The sequence below is a fragment of the Pocillopora verrucosa genome, chromosome 12 (genome assembly GCF_036669915.1).
Source record: "Pocillopora verrucosa isolate sample1 chromosome 12, ASM3666991v2, whole genome shotgun sequence".
Classification (NCBI taxonomy): domain Eukaryota; kingdom Metazoa; phylum Cnidaria; class Anthozoa; order Scleractinia; family Pocilloporidae; genus Pocillopora; species Pocillopora verrucosa.
Window position 1 is genome coordinate 1,489,331 of NC_089323.1, and position 23,372 is coordinate 1,512,702.

Here is a 23,372-nt window from a genome sequence, read left to right on the forward strand (position 1 = left end):
ATTCAAAGTGCGTAAGCAAATTGTCTGTTGTGCCAAAGAGTTGATTTCTTTTTTCCGGAACCTGTTACGAGCCTCTTGTATGAAATAGCAGTAAGAGGCAAATAGAGAGACATCTGTGATACCATTTTTTCACAAGTCGAAAAAGAATCCTTTTTCAGCTGATCGACCGTTGGAACCTATGGACCTGTTCAAGAAGAAAACGGCTTTGAATGGAACATGAACTCGATAGACTGGAAAAACGTAAAATAATAAAAAAATGTAAAAATAATAAAAATAAAGTATAACTAATCAGATCGTATGGAAGTGAGAGTCATGTGAAGCGCTCGAGAAGTATTTTAGTAATATTAGAGTATGTGTATACGAAGTATGCTGAGTTTTTGGGAGATTTCTTCTCCAAGTCTATTAAGTATATTTTGGTTGCCTTTGGCCTCGCACCAGCTGCAGGCATTGTAATCAACAACTTATGAATAACTGGGTTTAGTTTGTAAGGAAATTGTGGTGCCGCGTCGATGAGGGGTACAACGAGATAATTTGGTTTTTTAAATCCAACTCCACAAGGTAGAGTTCAAATAATGCGAATGTATGTATATAACACATGTATACAGTTGGTTATTTTATACTGTAAAAAAACCTGTTTAACCGGTCGGCTACGCACGCTGCGCTTCTCTATCCATTTTGCTTTTCCCGCCTTATGAGAAATGAGCAGAAAGACATGGCGAATAAAAAGCAGTTGGATCATAAATAACCTACTAGACTATTCAGTGGTTTGTAGTATTGCCTAGTACTTTCACTCCTTGTTTGAATTTGACGAGTCTGTGGGTAAAGTCAAAATACGGCACAACTCATAAAAATTTTCAGATATGCCACCGCCAGATAAAGAAAATCCGAAAAAATCCGCAAAAATCACCATGAATCTTATTTCGCAAGATGATCATCTCGCAGCTGGAGTTTGAGCTGCCTGTGGTGTGAGTTCAGACAAGGTGAAGTAACGCGATATTTTCCTCCGTTTGAAGGTCATGCTCTTTTTCTGTTACAAAAATGAAAACATTAGGTACACAAAGTGTCCCATCTCAACCTACCCATGCTACGTATACCTATGTTCTTATAGATGATGTCATGGATCAGGGGGCTGTGTACAAAGAATAACATTAACCAGAAATCTTGGGCTCATTTGATAAGCGTGGTGGTTTGTGGTCTTCGCAAGAGCCTCGTTGATTAAGGTCGAGATTTATCGGGACATGAAAGTTTCGCATTTCATTTTTTGTATTATTTTTAAGTCAAACGTGTTTTTACGGCTCCTTTACGCGCAACGAACACGCCTAACAACTCACGTTCCATCACGTACCATAAAAACAACGTCCAAAGTCCATTAGAATATACCCAATCATTGCACTACGTGAACATTAGGCAATTTTTCACGCACTTGAATTGTATTCCATCAACCAAATTTGCATCTACGCGCGCCCGTGTATTATTCACTATTTATGACTCATTTCCTCGGGAACGTTCACAATGCGTCATCAACTTTTGGTTTTCCTGAGAATGTCACGCAATGGTAAAAACATCATTACGGTCGTGAAACAAAAAGTGAGTCATTTGCATCATTTCGGTGGCAGCGAGAAATTTCTAACGCTCGCCATTCCCAGCTCGAAGCATTGCTTCTAGGTTATCCCGAGCTAAATTTCAGAGGAAAAAAATCAAATATTCCTACGTCGTGAGACCACTAGGAAAAGAGTACCCTCTCGACACCGTTCGTGTTATAAGTCACCTTCTGAAGAACTCATCCAAATAACTTCGGTCTTGCAAAATTTTACAAATTTAACAGGTTCTTAAGGACGAATTCAACGCTCCATCGCTGACGAAACGTCGTTTTAAGGTAAGCTCTGAAATAATTAATTAGACCAAGTGGATTTTTGTCTCACCCACTCGCAGTGTTCCATCAATAACATTGCCAGTTTGTATTAACAAAGAAAAACTTATTAAATGTAAAATATAGGCAATCCGGTATGAGGCGTGGGGTCTTGGTTTCATATAGGTCTTTCAGCAAAGTGAGCCGGCAACAACACACTATGCCATATGATCGCAGACAAGAGCAAGTTATGAAAATGTTATCGATCTAAAGTGCTGTGTCCCTGCTTACTAGATTTTTTTAGAAGAATATTTAGTGAGAACCGAGAAAACTGAGTGTTACGAGATAATCTGAAGCCTTTTTCCTTTTTATTTTGATTATAAACTACCGTCTACGTGTTACATCCTGTTCGCATTATAGAAATTGAAAGAGGAAGCAGTTGTCACAAACACACGTTTCAAGGGGAAGATGTAAAACGTTCCTTGCTTATTAAATGATACAAAACTTGGCAGATATTTTCAGTCAGAGAAAAATTTAAGGCGACAAATCAAAATACGAATTCTTTAACACATCATTTGACTTCTTTTGAAAAAATGTAGGTTATATTAAGAACATAGCGTAACTGAATAATTATCAGCACACCTGTAGAAAATGAAAATAAGCTGAAATCCAGCTCACACATAGATTTTGGAATAAATGATCGTCTTCTTTGCTCTTTTTTTTTTGTCCTACATAAATTAACGAGTGAACCACATGCTCCTCGTTCTTGTTCGTCATAACTCGAGTCGGAAATTTAACGAAATTTGAAATGAGATTGCCTAATTGCATTTGCTCGTTCCACATAAAATCATGGGTGCTACCCGTTGGTGATTTTCATTAAAGGCATTCTGGGTGGCGAATATTTATCTATTAGTTTAGTTTGAAATGACAGAAAGATATTGATCCTGAACGATCTTGGCAGGAAAATTTTGAAGATCCGTAAAGATCTTGGCAAGAAAATTAAAGATCTTGGAAATAAAATAAAAGACCCCTGAGGATCTTGACAAGAAAATGAAAGATCCTTGGAGATTTTGAACATTTTCTTTTTATCCCACACATTTCTTTATAATTGTTTCTTGGCCAAGGCCTGGAGAGGTCAAGTATGATCGATATCTAGGATTTCTGGTAATGGAAAACTACCTTGTTGTCTCAAATAGAGTGAATTAATACTTAGAAACGAAATTACCACCAGAAAAGCAAGTAGAAGGAGGCAGTAGGGGAGGGGGTGTGCAGATTTTTGGAATACGTATATTTCTTTTTATTTTGCTTCCCTGACCTAGTCTGCTGATTACAAATTTTATTTCGCCGATTAAATTCCATTTTGCCAAATTAAACTTCAATCCATCACGTGTCTTTTCCTTGTAAACAATCTGCATTTAATCACGTATTCTAATCGCAATATCCAACCCCACTGGAAAAAATTCAGACTAACTGCTACCGATAGTGAACATTTAACGCAATTCTCCCGCGTTTTGACTTTTTCTACGAATAAACTCGGCTTTTAACTACCTTGAACTTAATCCAATCGCATGTTTATTCCTTGTAAACAACCTGCATTTTATAAAGTATTTCACACAGATTGGGCAAAGGCCGGATAGGCAACAACCAATCAAAGAGCCCTCTCTCAAATATTATCCTTTTCTCTTCTGAAATGTATCTTCATTGGTCGAGATCGCAATATATCTTTGATTAGAGTCTATTGGAGATACAACAGAGTTTCAGTTTGATTTTCGTAGTAGAATGACATGGAATTATATTTTCAGGCATCTAACTGTAGACGAATAATTTTGATTTTCTCTCTGGTAGAGGAACGGCAGTAAGCGTGGTCTCTTTCGCAACTATTATTTGGTCTCATCACGCTACGCGCTCTCTCTCCGTCGGGGAATAGATGGCGTTGTGTGACGAGACCAAACAACTGCTGCGAAGGAGAAAACAGTAAGCGTGGCACCGATCCATTTTATTTTTGCTTAGAACTATTTAGACAATAGAGAAAATAGACCAAAAGATACCTGTGTGAGTTAAGCTAAATTACCTTTTTTCTCTCTTTCTCTTAAGGTGAAGTAATGCAATATTTTCGATCTTTTATAAAGTTATGCTCTTTTTCTGTTACAAAAATAAAAACATTAGGTACACAAAGTGTCCCATCTCATCCCATCCGGTCAAAAAAAATAAATCTTGCATGCTACGCATGCCTATGTTTTTACTTGGAAGCCAGAAAATTCCCAATAAACTAGTTTAGTGCAAGTGACATTAATGCATGAGTATCACCTTGCTTTCGTGAGCTGTACTGAGAAATATTGGCACTATGACATTTCTATACTGCCGTAACCTTGGGCCAATATTCCCTAGTAAAGACTCGTGCTCAAATGGTTAGTAAGAAGTTAGTGCTGGCTTTCGAAAATGTGATCTACACTGTACATGTATCTAAGGCTATTTTGAATTCCAGAACAATTGATTTCCTTGTGCCTCTACATTTCTTGAAATTTTTTGTACGTGAAGACAGCCAGCAAGGATTTTATGATATTTGATAAACAACTAGTCTGGATTATCAGGATAGTTAAAGTTAGCATCAAAGACAAATCAATTCTGTGCAAAAAACAGAGTAAACATGAAATGATTGCAAAAACAATTAGTTTAATATACATATACTGGTAAACCACAAACATCAGCACCTGTACCAAATTGAAATCCATATCAACATACATCAGCATGTGTTAGTGTATATATTTCATTGTTCTTCCTGTCATAAGTGTACAGTTGAACTAACAGCCAGCTGCACAAATATGGATGTCGGTTCAACTGGAGAAAATTGAATAAAAACTTACACATTTTGTAAGTTTTGACCAGTAATCCCTATTTAAAAATCAGCTAAGAGAATTTTATTTTGGTTTTGCAAAAGTTGTTTCTTATGAGAAAGGATTTACCATAAACTCTCCCCTCTTATGGAGACATGGTGGCCTTATGATTAGTGAGGTGGAGTCAGGGTCAAGAGATCTGTATTGGTAACCTGGCCAGGTCATGTGTCTTGTTTTTGTGCAAAATGATTTACTCTCATAGTACCCCTCTCCAACCAGGAGTATAAATGGGTACCAGAAATTAGTCAGGGGAACCTGATGAAATGACAGGAGGGAAGAGGGAGGGGGGAGGGGGAGTAACCATGGGGTGGACTGTCATCATGTCTAGGGAGGAGTAGTAATACCAAGTCGCTTCATGTGAGGAATCCAGGATTATAAGCTCAGGGCCTGGATGGGCCACTGCTTAAATACAGACTTTACCTAACTACCTACTACAGCCTCTGGTTTAAATAATTTCAATTGCTTCTGTTACGAATTATACGAACTTGCAACATACAGATGATGATATTTTGCCCAATTTATCGCAGTCAATTAGGCCTGTCTTTTGTAAATCTTGAAATTTTCAAAAATCCAGACAAAGACGGAGTTTTCTATACTAATGTCTGAGCACTTTGTAGGCTTTCCGCAATCTGGCGGGACGCGTAATTAAGCACACAGTGGTAAAGGGCCCTTCCGCAGTAGCTACAAGACGCTGAAAAAATTTTTTTCTATTCACCGAAAATCACATCAAAATTTGCCTTTGCTAAATTTCAAGTGTGCTGCACGTATCAGCACCCCCGGGGATAAGAGGGCGAGGATGCGCGCCGGAATTTTGAAAACGACCCCTATAAAATTATAAAAGGTACCTGAGTCTTATCCGTGTGGGAGTGGCAACAACAGATATCTACCCCTATAAAGTACCAATTTAAACTAAAAAAAATTGAAAATCCATAAAAATAAGAACTTCTTTATCGATGTGCTCTAGAGGCTCAAGTCAGATCATTAAAATCGTCCTAGTGCTCATTAAATGCTTATGTCAGGTACTTTATTGAGCGAAAAACATCTTAAAAGGTACCAGCTAGGTCACTGGCAGTCCACTAAAGTTGGAGACACCATAAAAGGTACCAGATCACTGATTTTGACCCCTGAAAGGTACGACAAGCATCCTCACCCATTTCTGATCTCCTCCTCCCCCACCTCCCCCACCAACCCTGTCAGCACCTAAAAGCAAAAGATGCGATTTGCCAACTACGAGCTGTCAGTCTCACCTCGTAAAATTTACGTAAAGTGGTTATTTACCTATAAAAACTTTGGGTTCTGATCTGTCAGATTTTTATGCTGACAAAATCTGTCCTGCTTTGAGGCAGGACGACTGTACTTTTTTTCGTTTTGTTCGTCTTGACATAATTTGGTAGGGATTAAAATAACTGTACGTCTGCATTTGTTAAACAGACTTTTCAAGTGCATCCGGAACTCGATATGTGCACTTCTAGTGCATAAAGTATTCTTTTATAACATAGCCAAAGATCTCGCGATGTCTACTGTTCAAGCCTTTTTCGCTTTTCAAAGAGGCATCAGAATTATTTTCATGTCAAATTTGCAGTAAACTGCTTGCGTGTCATACTTTGTTTTCAAGGTGTCCGACCAGGTATGACTGAAAATGGCACCTCGCTTTGATAAGAATCCTTTTGTTGTTGCTTCTTACTTCCTGAAATTATCACTTGAAATTCGCTCGGTAATGTAAAAAAAAAACATCAACAACAACGCGAGTAAAACTTATATATCCAAATTCTTTCATCACAGGAAAAGTTGTAGGACCTGATAGCATCTTAGGGAAGGACCATTAGATTTTTGATGCGGGCGGGGAGGGGGGGGGGAGTGTTGGGGTGTTGGGCAATAACCCCCGAAAAAATCGAGCACGGGCTCAATGGAAGAAGACAAATCGTGCAATTGGCAAAAGACCCCCCTCCCTCCCCCTTCCCCGCATCAAAAATCTAATGGTCCGTTAATAAGGTATCTTTTACATTATTCCAAAATGGGTTTCATTCCGGAATGAAATGAATTTCATGCCGCGTTTACATGCAAGATAATTTAAATTATAAAAACGAGTAGTAAAAACAAGTATTTACGTCCTTTTTCTATGCTTCCCTCGCTCCTAAAGAGGATTCATACAGATATGAGTGTCGTACCGCGTTTACTTTACACAGGTACAAAAGGTCGTCCAGAACAAGTGTTTCGTTCTGGAATGAAAACCTCAATAAACTCATTCACAAATGACTCGTTTCGAATAATTTTACTCTGGTATCATGCGACAACCGGGATGAACTCGTTCTTGAACAAAACTCATCCCGATATCATGTAAAAGGCCCCAAAGAGTTTTTATTCCCAGAGCATCATGCTTTTTTCCCTGCCAGAACACTATAAATTTCATCGCGTTGAAGCAACAACCCGCTTTGAACTGCTACGCTGCCACTGAAACAACGATTAGTGACCACAAAAGTAACATACTGTAATATTGTCAATTCAACATAAACAAAAATCTTCATACAGGGTAAATATTCATTTGTGTTGGTATCAATTATTGCGTGACTAGCTTCTAATATAACTGGGATAGGGGAAAAACACAACGCAAAAGCTGAGCTCCCGGCAAAAAGTAATACCCAAGCGTAATATAATGACCGAAACAGTTATTGGTCTTATAAAATCATAAATAAACTAGGTAAGAGTGTTGCGTTATATTTTTTTACAAATTGTAGTGATTTATGCCTCGATATGTCAATAAAAGGTGGCGACATGTAGGCACACCATGTATATTTCATAGTCGCTAGCAAGTAAATTTTGCCGGACTTTGAGTTCGTCTCACAATAGAACAACACAATTGCACAAGAAAATTTTTACAGTAACTTTATAACCATCCTTTTTTCTTTTAAAAGCTAGAAGCTCAGTAGATTTTGTCATATCGGTCGTTGTTAAAACTGTCTTTGTTTTGATGCTACTTTTCAACATAGAAAAAGTATGTCGGACAAAAATAGTTACCAAAAAATAAATATTTCTTTGCCATCCTCAATAACGTCAGGGGATTAAGTTTAGTTGATAAAACAAAGGATTATGCCGACAGAAATACCGGAGGTCAAGTAAATTCGTTACATGAGGTGACACAACTCGGGCAATATTCAGAGTGAAAATTTGCATATTTGAGCGGTCCAACGAAAAAAATCATTTCTCAAAAACTAAAATGTATTTTCACAAAAAAACTACACCACAATTATTAGGACATATTGGGCTACAAAATATGAAAGTAGGAGAGAAAACGAATTCGGGCGACTTGCCGCCGTTTGTCTGATGCATGTTGACATTAGCTCTTAATTGGCCTCTGATTTTGTGTCTATGTACCCCTCCCATTCTCAGAAGGGAAAAAATATTTATTTTGCAACTGGGTAATATGTTGAGCTGATGTTTATAACCATTTTCAATCACCTTTTTTTCAGACTAGGATGACTTAAAAGAACAACTTTGTACAAAGCATCAGTCTTCTTACAGTTGCTATGGCTACAAGAAGAAGTTCAATTAAAGTTCCATGTGAAAATGAAGACTTACCTGACAAAGAAAATGCACCAGATTTTGACGAGGACACTTTACGAGGTGAGCTAGGTTCAACTTCGGCTTCAGTAATTGTTAGGACAATTTCTATTCGATCAGGATCAGTTTCAAGAATGCAAGCAGATGTGGAAAAGGATATATACAGTGTATGACCACCTTAAAGGATATTTGGCCAATCATGACTCTCTTCTATGATTACAATATGCTGTTCATTGGGAAGATCTATGACACAGAAACTTTTGCTATTTTCTTTTCTAACAGTTCAAAACAAAGTTATAATAAGTTAAGACTTTATTTGATCATCATATAACATCCATTGTGTAAGTTTGCATCATAGGTACCATCATCATCATCACCATCATCTTTCTATTTTAATGAAACACAATCACTTTGAAACCTTCAACATTCCCTCCCTTCTCCTCGAGCAACCCACAGGTATTTGATCTTCATCCAAGCCAAAGAGGGTGGGGGAGGGGGGGTTTAACCCTGCCTGACTGGCGTTAGGGAATTTGAATAAAAACTGTCACATTTAATTTCCAGTAGAGTACAAGTGTTAATTATCATTGAATATGGAGGTGTTTAAGATAGATACTGTACTTTCACTAACAAATGGCTCAGAAGAAATAAGGCTTCAAGATCTAGGTTTTAAAGCTTGGTCAATTAGTTTTTAAAGCTTGATCAACTAGTTGAAAGTCAAATTGCTAATTATTTTGCCTTTTTCATAAAATTGTGTGGGGCATTTGAATATTTTATTAATTTTGCCCAGGGAATAGGAATTTTAGGAAACCTATCTCCAAAAATTTAAATGCCCAGGGGTTTGCCTCAAGTTGAGTGATGCTTAATTCTCATTGTTATTCTTACCCATGTTGTCACCTACATCATTGGCATCATCATAACTATTGAAAATCTGCAGATTTTAAATCTCCAGATCTTGGAGCTCTGATTATACACTAATAATTACTAACTACGACCACAGACTTTGACACCTATTTTTAAATTTTTTTTCGAATTATTTTATTTTTTCTTTGCAGCCACAGCTGATGTTTATAGAAATGAGGGTGATGAGGCCTTCAAGAAAGGAGATTTCATCAATGCTATTCATTTTTACACCAAAGGAATTAAAATGAACTGCAACGAGAAAGAACTGAAGGCCAAACTGCACAACAACAGGGCTATTGCACATTCTAAACTTGGTAAGATGATGAGAGCTTTAATATGCATTTTTTTCTATTTTGAAGCTATTGAGTTGTCAGTAGTAGTTTTCTGAAAAAGATAATAATTTTGAATGCATGCCCGGAAAAATTTACAATTTATCTTGGCCTCTCAAATATACAAAGAAGTAATCTCTTACCCCAGATATCAACGAGCATCGCAAGTTTTTCTCAAAATTATGGTAATGGTAGTTGGTTTGCAACATGTATGGCTAATCAGAGATATTTATTTCAATAACAGGAAATCACCAGGATTCACTAAGTGATGCAGAAGCAGCCATTGAGTTAAATCCAACTTTCTTCAAGGCAATTGTGAGAGGTTAGATATACTATAATAATAATAATAGAAAAAGAACTCAACACTCTAAGGTTAAATGAGGTTAAATAGAGTTCAATCTTGTCTCAATGGACTTTAATTAAGAGGTCGAGACCACCCTGATGTACATTTGAATCCAGCTCTTGACTGCTACGCCATTACTTTCCATTAATCATGATGAGAATATTATTTTGAACGGGGTGAGGAACTCAATGCGGAATGCAAAGCAAAATTTCAGCATGAATATTTTAGTTCCTTAAGCCAAATGAGTCAGAGGTGTCGGATATGTTAAGAGCGTGTCCACGAGAGCACCGGGCGGTCGTGCTACATGCCATCTCACCGATTTCAATGAAACTTTGCCAGTTTAAAGGGTCCACCACAAAACTCAAAACGACAAACTGGTTTCTGTTTTGGTTTTTTTTCCGGTGGGAGATAGACCACCCCCCCCCGGTTTTTCTTGGTTTTCACCAAGGAAATCGCTTCAAATAGGTAAAATGTATGAAGCTTTCACTGCGATGGTATTTAACCGATTACTTTGAGGATTTGCACACATATTTTTACATCCTTAGTTAATGGCCGCCGCGAGTATCAGTCAGTTTGATTGACGGCTTGTCAATCAACAGAGGCAAACATACGACTTTGGTTTTTAGACTCTTCGATTCATCTAAATATTTTACAACTTTGAGGTCAAATATCTCCCGTTGCCAGAAAGCTACAACACTAATCTTAATTCCCCTTTATAACCCATCATTTCATCTCTGAAAATCATCAAAAAAATCTTTGGGCACTACCGTATTTTTGTCTTGGATGCCTTTTAAAATCTGAGACTGTGACAAGTTTCTCTCAACTTCACCTGTCACGCAATTCTTGCTCTATGACAAAATAAACCTACATTTTTTAGCTCTTTTTATACAAGAGGATTGGTCAAGAAAGGTGAAAATTGTGAAAAACTTTCGAGATACATGTAGACGAAAAATCAATGGGAAAATCGCAGCGTTTCTTTCTTCGGTCGTTTATTACTTTGAAGATTTGCTAAAATCAGCAGATATGGCTTTTGTACTGCACAAAACATTCATTAGTCTATAATTTGATTGTTTATCATCATCACTGCTCATTTTAGGAGATTTTAAAGTGCTGCGTGTTGGCTGATATTATTACATGTTCCAGTGTGCTACAACTTTGGCTTTTACAGACGAGAAATTCTGCGCTCTCGCTCGAGAGCAAATATAAATTGTTCTATCGGACTAAAAACTGTGCTTCTATCCCGAAAATAAAATTAAAATAGTGTTGACGTTGTCACTTACCGCCATCGGACATTTACATACAGAACTCCGCTATGCTAACATCTGTTGTGTGACCCAAAGACTCTCCGTAGGAATTATATAAGCGCGTTGTTCATGCTATCTGCTAGATAACAATTTCAGAATAATCTGCAGATCTCTATGATTATTTACCTGTTTCGATCGTAAAATATCTGCATATTTTTTCAAGCATTCTATCACTACATATAAATCTACATCTCTCTAGATCGAGTGTTGCCGGCGTTTAATTGCGACTTGTAAAATTTTTAAGTAAGAATGAGCCAGCAGTAATTTGACGAGTAGCCTTCCTGCAAGTTTCCCTTGATGAAATCCCAAGACATAGCCAGTTGTTTTCGTGAGCAAAGACAATAAATATGAAAGAAAAGTGAGATTCGAACGTCTTTTTTTTTTTAGCTTAATAGCAGCTGTACCCTCTCCTGCAGTCTTCGTCTAAATTTTGCAAGGTCCCTCCTTATCTTCTGCCTTGTTCGGTCAGTTTCGAATTCGGAAGCTAGATCATTGGCATCGGCCTCTCCGTCCTTATTCATATTTACAGAGGGGTACCTTATCAATAAACCAATTTTTGTTACGGCAGATAACCGGCTGAAGTATCGAGCGATTTGCTGCTGTATCAACCGGTCAGTCTTTGACAACATTTCTGGCTGGTGTCGTCTCTTAAACTCTCTCGATATTTGGGAAATCACATTAGAGGCGGTTGCCTTACTAGTTTCCTCCCTTGCCCAGCACACGTCTAGGAGATAATTCCCTGCTTTCTGAGAAAAGGTGGCTGTTTTTTGTGTTTTCCAAAGAGCCCATCCAAAGTCCTCTTGGCTAGTTAGGGATTGTTCGTCAGAATTTTTACCTGAGCTCCGTCCTCGAACGTAGCTGTCCCCTATGGAATGGCAAGCCGGTCTTAGTCCATTTCCTCTTGATCTTATTCTAGGCGGAATTTTTTTGTCGGCTTCCCTGTGTTTGTCTTTGTCAGGGTACATTTGGATGGCAGCCAATGACTGAAACGTCTTGATACATCCTTCTTTTAGCAAGAGTATCTCGCTTTCTTGTTCCGTCTATGACGGATTGGGTATAGTTCTCGCGATGACCTGCGTTCAGAAATCTGTGCACGTTGCTGATAACCACCCGCTTCTACGACTAGTTTGCTGAAGGTTTCTAATGTGATGAGCCTAGTGAGACCCTGAGGTGCTTCAAACTGTGCCAGTTGGTCTGCGCTATAAACTTGTCGCAGTTCTTTAGTCAGAGGAAGGATCGCCCACCTCTATCTATGTGAGCGCCTCTACAGTACCTGCATATCCCTAGCAATAATATGATATAAAGTTCATCTCAGTCACAAATCACCAGTTAGGAAAACTGATGTTCAGATAAGCGCTCTTCTTGCCCTTCTTCCTTATTCATTGTCGACTCTAAGATAGCAGCTACAGTACGCGTTCTATTTAGGTTTACAGTCACCTTGCCGCCACCAGAAAGACTCGCCACCAGCTTTGATTTCTTCTGCCATCTGCAGATTCATCTCTCTCTCACTTTATGTCTCCGATTTTTATGAGGAGGAAACTGGAATTTACGAACCCGAAGGTCTGAGTCTCACACCAAATTGTGCACAAAATTTGAGGTACATCGTGAAATCGCTGCCTTCGTAATCTCCAAATAAGCCAATACGCGCTAGAATAAGCTCCATCTCGGACGAAACGCATGTTTGGGATACATCGACGTCTCTCAAATGTTTTTTTCTTTTTTAAGCTGTATACCCACGAATTTAGAGGTATGAGCTGTTGCCGTCCCTGGCAAGCGCGAGAAAAGTAACATTTTGTTGTACAGTTAGTTGCAAATGAACAAGACAACTGCACCATCTTGACTTTATCAATTCGAGTGTTAGATTGAATTGAGGGCTTTTTAGACTCTCGATTTCTTACATGGCATCACTATGAAGACGTTATACAACTGATACACCTACACTACATAGGATTAACAATGTCTGTTGCGCTCTTGCTAGAAGGAGGAAAATATTACCGAAAGTGTACGCTCTTTTTAAAAAGAGTTTCAGAGACGTTTCAGAGATGTCTATACTTGATCGGCTGTCACAAAAAAATGACCTCCACTTAAATTTACCAGGAAAAATGAACTTACCAACTCCTTGTTGAAAAAATTGGAATTCATTTGACCGATACGCCGGTTGTTTCAATTTTTCTTTTTCCTCGGGCTGCTATGAAACAGTTCATAAATTGACTAATGAATAAAGTGTTTTGAAATACCGTTCGGGATTTGCCTTTTTTTTTCTGCGTGCAAATCAAGGGTAGACAAAGTTTTTAAAACATTTGACTAGAATTTCATGGAGTTCACCTCGATAATTCTCGTCGGCCAGAGTCAAGACACGCCAAGCTAAGCGACATCGCCCTCCAGTAAAAAAAAATTTTCCAAAGAATAAACGTGGCGAGTGTGAGGAAACGCACACTGAGGGAACGTGCTTAAAAAAAACATAAATGTGTGATAATGCAAGCAAGAGAATGAAAATACCAATAAAGAAAAAGGAGAAAACATAGGAACCCGTGTTGCAGCGTGCAGGTATATTTTGAACCAGACCTACACACATAAGCCTGACACCAGCCAAAGAAACTCGAAAGAGTCCTGTATATGAACTAGCTCGCACGTGCACGCAGGAAAGGCCATGACAATCAGCGAAAATAATAGCAAATGCAGATGATATTTGCAGTCGAAAAACAGGAAAATAAGATAACAGAAGGATTAGGAACTTTCTGGAATTGTCTTCTTGAAAAAAAAAGATTAACAATTTTTACTTCTCATAAAAGGTCACGCAGTGACCCTACAAATACTATTCCTATACGTAGAATTTCTTGATGGTGGAAAGTGGAAAAAAACATTTTCATTCGCGGTATGGAAAAGCCGAAGTTGTTACACTCGGGAACTTGTACGTCAACAAGCAGGCGAAATGTAACTTTAAAATCTCCTCTCCTGTTACAGTTTCCTTATTGAAAACTGTGCGATAATGATAATAGACGATCAAAGTATAGGCTAATGGATGTTTTGTTCTGTACAAGAGCCCTATGTCCTGATTTTAGCAAATCTTCAAAGTAATAAACGACTGAAAAAAGAAACGCTACGATTTTCCCATTGATCTTCCGTCAACATGCATCTCTCTAAACGTGAAATTTTCCATTCCTACAAAAAATCTCGAAAGTTTTTCACATTTTTCACCTTTCTTGACCAATCATCTTGTATAAAGAGCTAAAAAATGTAGGTTTATTTCGTCAAGTGACCGCCTAGAGCAAGAATTGCGTGACAGGTGAAGTTGAGAGAAAGTTGTCACAGTCACAGATTTTAAAAGGCATCCAAGACAAAAATAGGGTAGTGCCCAAAGATTTTTTTGATGATTTTCAGAGATGAAATGATGGGTTATAAAGGGTAATTAAGATAAGTGTTATAGCTTTCTGGCAACGGGAAATATTTGACCTCAAAGTTGTAAAATATTTAGATGAATCGAAAAGTCTAAAACCAAAGTCGTATGTTTGCCTCTGTTGATTAACAAGCCGTCAATCAAACTGACTGATACTCGCGGCGGCCATTAACTAAGGATGTAAAAATATGTGTGCAAATCCTCAAAGTAATCGGTTAAATACCATCGCAGTGAAAGCTTCATACATTTTACCTATTTGAAGCGATTTCCTTGGTGAAAACAAAGAAAAACCGGGGGGTGGTCTATCTCCACCCGGAAAAAAACCAAAACAGAAACCAGTCTGTTTTTTTTTAGTTTTGGGGTAGACCCTTTAAACTGACAAAGTTTCATTGAAATCGGTGAGATGGCATGTAGCGCGACTACCCGGTGCTCTCGTGGACGCGCTCTTAAGTCACTATCTAGCTGTTTTAAAAAGAAGGATCAGGACTTACCTAAATTTTAGTGTTTTTGTGTTGATCCTAATTTAAGTGTTCTTAGAAGTTTCAGTTGTCTGTAAAGCTAAATAAATCTAACTGAAACCTACTAGGGCCTGTTTATTCTTTTCCGTTTAGTTTTTTGTATTGTTTTGTTTTGCCTTTTTTTTTTTCTTCTGGTCTGTGATGATTTCAATGGTTTCAGGTTCTTTTCTCAGAATTGAGCCACAGTAATAGTATGCTTCTTTGTGTTGTTGCCTACAGGAGCCGCTGCTTGTATTGAATTGAAGAGATTTGAAGAAGCAATCACTTGGTGTGATAAGGGACTAGCTGTATCTTTTGAAGGAATCTTTCATTTCTAACCGTGGGTATAATGGAAAAAAGTTTCCAGCTCATATACTTTCAAGGGAGAAAATACAAAGAAGGGTATTAATTATGATGGGAACTTGTCAGCTCATATACTTTAAGTGTGTGTGATTAAAAACATAGGAGAAGTTATTACCTCAGGACTTATTAATGAAATTGCTCCTTTTAGCCAATTGGACTTAGTTCTACTATCCATGCCAATAACTGGTACATTAGTTTAAATAACCCTTTAATTTCCCAGACCAAATTTGTAATTATCCTTACAGTCAACCATACAATTCTTGTAATGTCAGTACAGAGAATTCAGTATTGCATCAACTAACTATTTTTAAATTGGTATATTTTTTTTTACTCTCAACACTTATCTGATTGATATTGTATTGCTATTGTAAGGAGAAATTCTCTTTTGGTCACTCACGGGAGTTAAAGGGTTAGAAGACTAAATTTTATCCAGTTTATACATAGTACTTGAGTAGATGATCTCTCTAAAATAAGCCAAAACAAAAAGCTCGGTAATGTTTACATTACTTATGCAGATTTTCTTGCCTTCGACCTTTTGCCACTACTTAGAGACTCGGAAACTTTCGTTGTGCTTTCCTATGGACAAATAACAATTTTAAAGACATGTATTTGTGTTATAGACTCATTTCTTCCACTGCTGTAAAACATTTGTCCGATGTTAAAGCTATATTAATTTAAAATTGAGATAGTGCTGCTCAGTTTTTGGAAACTAGGGATTAAATCTAGATATTGCACGTTAAATTTTGAGGCTGCAAAAACATTTTTTGAAGCGTAGATCTACTTCATAACTGACTTTAAGACTGAATGTTGATAAATCCTCTACCTTTCATGCAAAGCCCTCCTAATGGGCCATTTTATAGTTGTGTACTTAGTTGCCAAGCCTTTGATTTGGAGTGAGGCTGAAGGTGACCTTGTTGTGATAGAGACCAGTATCAAGAAACGATAATAACAAAGTAGCTTGCATTTAAAAGGCAGCAATGTTTTTATCATAGCAAGGTCACCCTTAATCATCGCTCTTGTTCAGAGGTTTGGGAACCAAGCACGCAAATGTTAAAATGGACTATTACATATCAATATGATCAGAAACATAATCTTTTTTGTTTTTTCCACATTTTTAACCCTTAACATAAAAAAGATTGACAAAAACAATAGGATCTTCTTGTCATTAAGACTTCAGTCTGTAAGTGAAGTGAGAGATAAATCCATGGAGGAAAAAGATCCTATTAGTCATGAGCACGGTAGTGCAAGTTCAGGTGATGTCAAGAAAGTCATAGATCTCTATAATCGGGGAGAAAAAGCAATAGAGTACAACAACCTACATCTTAAAATAGCTAAAGAAGTAGGAGACAAGCATGGAGAGCGCAAGGCTTATGGCAATCTTGGCAATGCTTGTCACCGTCTGGGTGATTTCAAAAACGCCATAGAGTACAACAACCTACATCTTAAAATAGCTAAAGAAGTAGGAGACAAGCATGGGGAGGGTGTTGCTTATGGCAATCTTGGCAATGCTTATTTTAGTCTGGGTGATTTAAAAAAAGCCATAGAGTACCACAACCTACATCTTAAAATAGCTAAAGAAGTAGGAGACAAGTATGGGGAGGGTAACGCTTATGGCAATCTTGGCAATGCTTATCACCGTCTGAGTGATTTCAAAAAAGCCAGAGAGTACTACAACCTACATCTTAAAATAGCTAAAGAAGTAGGAGACAAGCATGGGGAGGGTAGCACTTATGGCAATCTTGGCAATGCTTATTCTAGTCTGGGTGATTTCAAAAAAGCCATAGAGTACTACAACCTTCATCTTAAAATAGCTAAAGAAGTAGGAGACAAGCATGGGGAGGGTAACGCTTATGGCAATCTTGGCAATGCTAATAACCGTCTGGGTGATTTCAAAAAAGCCATACAGTACCTCAACCTACATCTTAAAATAGCTAAAGAAGTAGGAGACAAGTATGGGGAGGGTGTTGCTTATGGCAATCTTGGCAATGCTTATCACCGTCTGGGTGATTTAAAAAAAGCCATAGAGTACCTCAACCTACATCTTAAAATAGCTAAAGAGGTAGGAGACAAGCATGGGGAGGGTGTTGCTTATGGCAATCTTGGCAATGCTTATCACATTCTGGGTTATTTCAAAAACGCCATAGAGTACCACAACCTACATCTTAAAATAGCTAAAGAAGTAGGAGACAAGCATGGGGAGGGTAACGCTTATGGCAATCTTGGCAATGCTAATAACCGTCTGGGCGGTTTCAAAAAAGCCATACAGTACCTCAACCAACATCTTAAAATAGCAAAAGAAGTAGGAGACAAGCATGGGGAGGGTGTTGCTTATGGCAATCTTGGCAATGCTTATCACCGTCTGGGTGATTTCAAAAAAGCCATAGAGTACCACAACCTACATCTTAAAAAAGCTAAAGAAGTAGGAGACAAGCATGGGGAGGGTGTTGCTTATGGCAATCTTGGCAATGCTTATCACATTCTGGGTTATTTCAAAAAAGCCATAGAGTACCACAACCTGCATCTTAAAATAGCTAAAGAAGTAGGAGACAAGCATGGGGAGGGTAACGCTTATGGCAATCTTGGCAATGCTTATGACCATCTGGGTGATTTCAAAAAAGCCATAGAGTACCACAACCTACATCTTAAAAAAGCTAAAGAAGTAGGAGACAAGCATGGGGAGGGTGTTGCTTATGGCAATCTTGGCAATGCTTATCACATTCTGGGTTATTTCAAAAAAGCCATAGAGTACCACAACCTACATCTTAAAATAGCTAAAGAAGTAGGAGACAAGCATGGGGAGGGTAACGCTTATGGCAATCTTGGCAATGCTTTTTTTAGTCTGGGTGATTTCAAAAAAGCCATAGAGTACCACAACCTACATCTTAAAATAGCTAAAGAAGTAGGAGACAAGCATAGGGAGGGTAACGCTTATGGCAATCTTGGCAATGCTTATCACCGTCTGGGTGATTTAAACAAAGCCATAGAGTACCACAACCTACATCTTAAAATAGCTAAAGAAGTAGGAGACAAGCATGGGGAGGGTGTTGCTTATGGCAATCTTGGCAATGCTTATGACAGTCTGGGTGATTTAAAAAAAGCCATAGAGTACCTCAACCTACATCTTCAAATAGCTAAAGAAGTAGGAGACAAGCATGGGGAGGGTGTTGCTTATGGCAATCTTGGCAATGCTTATGACAGTCTGGGTGATTTAAAAAAAGCCATAGAGTACCACAACTTACATCTTATAGTAGCTAAAGAAGTAGGAGACAAATCCATGGAGGCAACGGCCTACTATTCATTAGGATGGGTTTTTGAGTTGCAAGGTGGACTGCCAAAAGCCGTTGAACATTACCAAGCTAGCATAAACTTATTCAATTCCTTGAGAGTACTTCTAATATCTAAAGATGAGTGGAAAGTTAATTTTCGAAATCAGCATCAAGTGGCGTATACGGGTTTGTGGAGAGTTCTCGTAGAACAAGGTAATGTAGATGAAGCCTTATTTGTTGCTGAGAAAGGACGAGCTCAAGCTCTGACCGACCTCATGGAATCCAGTTTTTGTTGTGGAACAAGTCACCACAAGGGAGAAGATGAAGATTGCGCAGTTTTAAAAACGTTCCATCAAACACTGTCTTTCAGGCAGTGGACAAAGCTAACGTCAATCTTTGGGTTGTGTCCGAAGGAAAACAAGTTCAGTTAAGACAAAGTAAACTCAAAGGTTTTGTTTCAGAGAATAGTGGATCTAGCCTGTCCTTTGAGGCTTTCATGCTCGGTGTCTATACACAACTTGGTGTTCGTTCTAATGTGAGATGCGAGAATCGATCTTTAGATGCTTTGAGGGAGGGTCGTTCGAAAGTGGATGAGAAAACCAAAGAAGCCAAGCCTCAACCTCACATCCAACAAGACGGATGCTTGAGCACTTTGTATGATATCGTTATGAAGCCGGTGGCAAACTTGATTGAAGGGGATGAGCTACTCATTATTCCTGATGGACCCCTGTGGATCGCTCCTTACGCTGCATTGAAGGATGGTAATTCTAAATACCTGTGTGAATCGTTCACAATCCGAGTTGCTCCATCGTTAGCAAGTCTTAGGCTCATTGCCGATTGCCCAGATGATTATCACAAAAGCAGTGGTGCGTTACTTGTAGGAGATCCGTGGGTATCCGAGGTTACTAACAGCGAGGGAAAGAAAGTCTTCGAGCAGCTTGAGTATGCTAAAAAAGAAGTAGAAATGATCGGAAAAATTCTGAATATCACGCCAATCACTGGCAGTCAGGCCACGAAACGTGAGGTGTTGAGAAGACTCAGTTCCGTTTCCCTAGTTCACTTTGCGGCACACGGATGTATGGAAACTGGCGAAATTGCTCTTACACCTGACCCACACCGAATATCTACTGTGCCAACGGAGGAGGATTACATTTTAACAATTGGAGATGTGTTGAATGCTCAACTTCGGGCCAAACTTGTTGTGCTTAGTTGCTGCCACAGCGGCCGGGGCGAGATCAAGGCTGAAGGTGTGGTTGGCATTGCGCGCGCTTTTATGGGGGCTGGTGCTCGGTCTATTGTGGTGTCCCTATGGGCGATTGATGACGAGGCTACTCTTGAGTTCATGAAATACTTTTATCAACAACTTGCAGGCGGTTAACCAGCAAGCGAGTCACTGAACCTGGCCATGAAAAGCCTCAGAGAATCAGACAAGTTCTGCGACATCAAACACTGGGCGCCCTTTTTGCTGATTGGAGATGACGTCACTCTTGACTTCAAGGCAAAGGAAAGAGAAAATTTGAATATGAAATCACATAAATGAAAACTTTTTTATTTCATCTCAAAATGAATTACGCAGGAACTTGGAAGGTTTAAATGCTTCTCCATTTTGGCGCTTTTTAGCTATTTTTCATTACTTTTCACTTTTTTGTTAAATGGAACTTGAGATGTGTGACTTTACTTTGGTGAAGAAATAAAACAGACTATTTCAGTATATTTTGTTCAGTGGAATTGCTATTTTTTTACCTTTACAAATTTAGATGCTTGCGAAGAGAACAAGATGCAACAAGGCTTCTGCTGTTAATGCCTGAAGTTGTTGAAGACGACTACGAGGTTTTTGTTTCGCCAAAATGACACTCAGATCTATTCTTTTATTGCAATCAGTTATGTGTAAAATAATTTAAAGGTTTTTTTCTTGTACACAACCAGGAGCTTGTGTACCGGGTTTTAATTACGTTGATACTCTAAGCTTTTGATAAGCAAAGAAACAGTTTGTCATTTGCAAAAGGTGGCGAAATTTTAATTTCAAAAATGTGATTTGCAAACTTCGCAGCCATATGTGAATTGATCTTAATGGTTTTTCTACGTCATAAATTACTTTGTTGCAATTTGCAATTATCTTTACAAAAAAATTGATTATCATTTTCAATTTTTTTTCAATCCATTTTAATGCAATCTAATTCCATCAGTGCCAAGATTGCCATTCTAAGCTTAATTTGAAGAAGTAATCATCAGAGATGATGTTGTTGAATTTACTGACCATATGTTAGAGACATTAGACCTACTCTCAGGGGTGTGGCCAGCTTCTAGTCCCGTGGGGCCGGCCTACAATTGTTTTCCGCCCGCTTGACTTTCCTAATGTGACTCTTACAACTGTTGAAACAAAAATTGAAATTTCTCAGGAAAAGGGCCTACAACAAGTCAAAGAGCTGGCTACAACAGCCTGCTTTCAATCAAACGAGTTTGATCAAGTTTAGTCCGTTTTATCAAACACTCATCAGTTTGTTTTAGAGAACGACGACAGAGACAAATTGTCCATGTAATCTAAACAAGGAAATAGCGAAGCAGAGTTTACTTTAACTAAAGTTTCCATTGCTGTGACTTTTAATGTAGGTGACATGGAATTTGTTGTTTTCATTAGGAAAATATTTACGCCGATAAATTAGGGAAACACTTGAAGTAAGCCATTTAGTCCTCAATGGAAATTATTTTGGTGGAAATGTTCATGAATAAATGTAAATCTAGGCCGTAGTTAAAAAGGTTCAGGGCTTGAGGATAAAACTTGCATTTTTTTTAAGTTTGCTGTTCAAATTTTTTTCATGGCTTTAAATTTACCTTAGTATAATTTGGAGATGTCTGATGATATCTTTCTTAGATTTAAGAATTTATACTTAGGTATTCAGAGCACGCTGTGTAATTAGAACCCGTTATGTGGTCAAAAGTTTAAGGTATACTGTATCACAGCTGTTTTAAAAGAAATTTTTGTCAAATCAATGTTAATTTTTGACAGATTTTCATAACTACCATTGGTATATGCTGGTATAAAATGTAATAGTTAACCTTGCACATGGTTGAATATGATGTAACGTAGGATTTTAAAAACAAGCTGGGACAATTTGGACTAAACATTCTTTTTATAATGTCAGTGTATTTGGTGTGAATTGTTTTGATGCTATTTGTATTTAAAGTTGAGGCTGTTTGTTCATTTACCTTAGTTTTTATTCATTAACTCATTAACTCCCAAGTTGTGAAGAAAAATTCTCCCAACTGATAAGAATGTGTTTCTTTGTTGCTTCATTCTGAGAATTCGATGAAACATGACGTTTCTAGTGAAAAATAATCCGCAAGTTTAGATTTTCTCTAATTCTTATTGACACCATGTTTGTCGGTGCATTAATTTTGCGAGGAGAATTTAAGTTATGATCAATCTTGGGAATAAATGGGTTCATTGTAGTGTCTCCGTTTAGCGCGTACTTTACTTAATGCCTTGAGCAATTTAATGCAGTTTGTAATGTACTTTTTTTAACTTTTTTGTGTAAGAGAAATAGAGTGCATAAAATACAAAAACTGCGTTTGTTTTCATTGTCTGTCTCCATATTCTAAGGATTCGCGTGAGATGCAGGGAGAACAGATCCTACGGGGACTTCAATGCTTGTTTTGACCCGCGCGCGCCAAGTTGATAATCTTTGCAGCTGACAGTGTACTGACATTCCATGTTTCAAGCCCCCACCCACTTAACAAACGCTCGTCGACTCTTCGATTGTGTCTCTTTCACTGTCTACCGTTCTCCATATTGTCACACGATTTTGAATGCCGACGGACGTGTTCATACTGTTACCTGTGTGCGCCCTTTTTACCTTTTTGCACCTTTTCACATTTGTGCATCTCTTTTTTCTCCTTCCTTTTGTTCCTTCCCTTTTTTTCATCGTACTTTTCCTTTATTCCCATTTTTACGCGCACTTCTTTCATCGCCCTCAACTTTATTCTTCTACGCGCTTCATTAGACGCGACTATCTCCTTGTCTGTTTCAGTTTTCATTCGTCTCAACCCTCGCACAACGTCAGGTCTCTTACAACTCATATACCTCCTTACTTCCCCAGAGAAGTTGTTATTATGTTCATTTTGTTCACTTTAGGATGATGTCCTCTTAGCATCATGTCTAGTAAAATCTTAGTTTTCCTTTCGACTCATTCCCAGTCCACTGGGGGTCTCAATTTTAAGTCTCACTTGCCAGTGTTTGCTCTCCTCGGTCCTCTCATCACAGTAGCATTTTGTTGGAAACGAGTCCTTCAATGTCCAAATTAAGGCTTCTTCTGTCATCCGATTGGGAATGGATCAAACTCTCGCCCAGGGTCCACCTACATCGCGAGTCCAAGATGGCAGCAGGCCAATCCACAGACTTCTCCGAGTCGGTAGCCGTCATCTTGGATGTAGACGCAGAGAGGACCTTGAAAAAGTGTTTTGACAAGACAATAATCAAGAAAGGTTAAGTTATTGTAATGCTTCCTAAGAGGTAGTCGAGAACAGCCCGAGAGATTCGTTAGGAGCAAACACGTTTCGTCGATTATTGGACTCTATGTCTCCTTACGTTGTAGAACAAACTCCTCGAATACGTACGCCTATATGCCCCTCTCCTCCTCCCCTAAATAGCACTATACATCCCTTTAATTGCAAC

At 38.3% G+C, this 23,372-nt stretch overlaps 1 pseudogene; it reads left to right on the forward strand.

Moving 5' to 3' along the window:
• The first annotated feature begins 1,627 nt into the window (after positions 1-1,627).
• LOC131772077 (tetratricopeptide repeat protein 28-like) lies at positions 1,628-22,202 on the forward strand (annotated as a pseudogene).
• Positions 22,203-23,372: the final 1,170 nt, after the last annotated feature.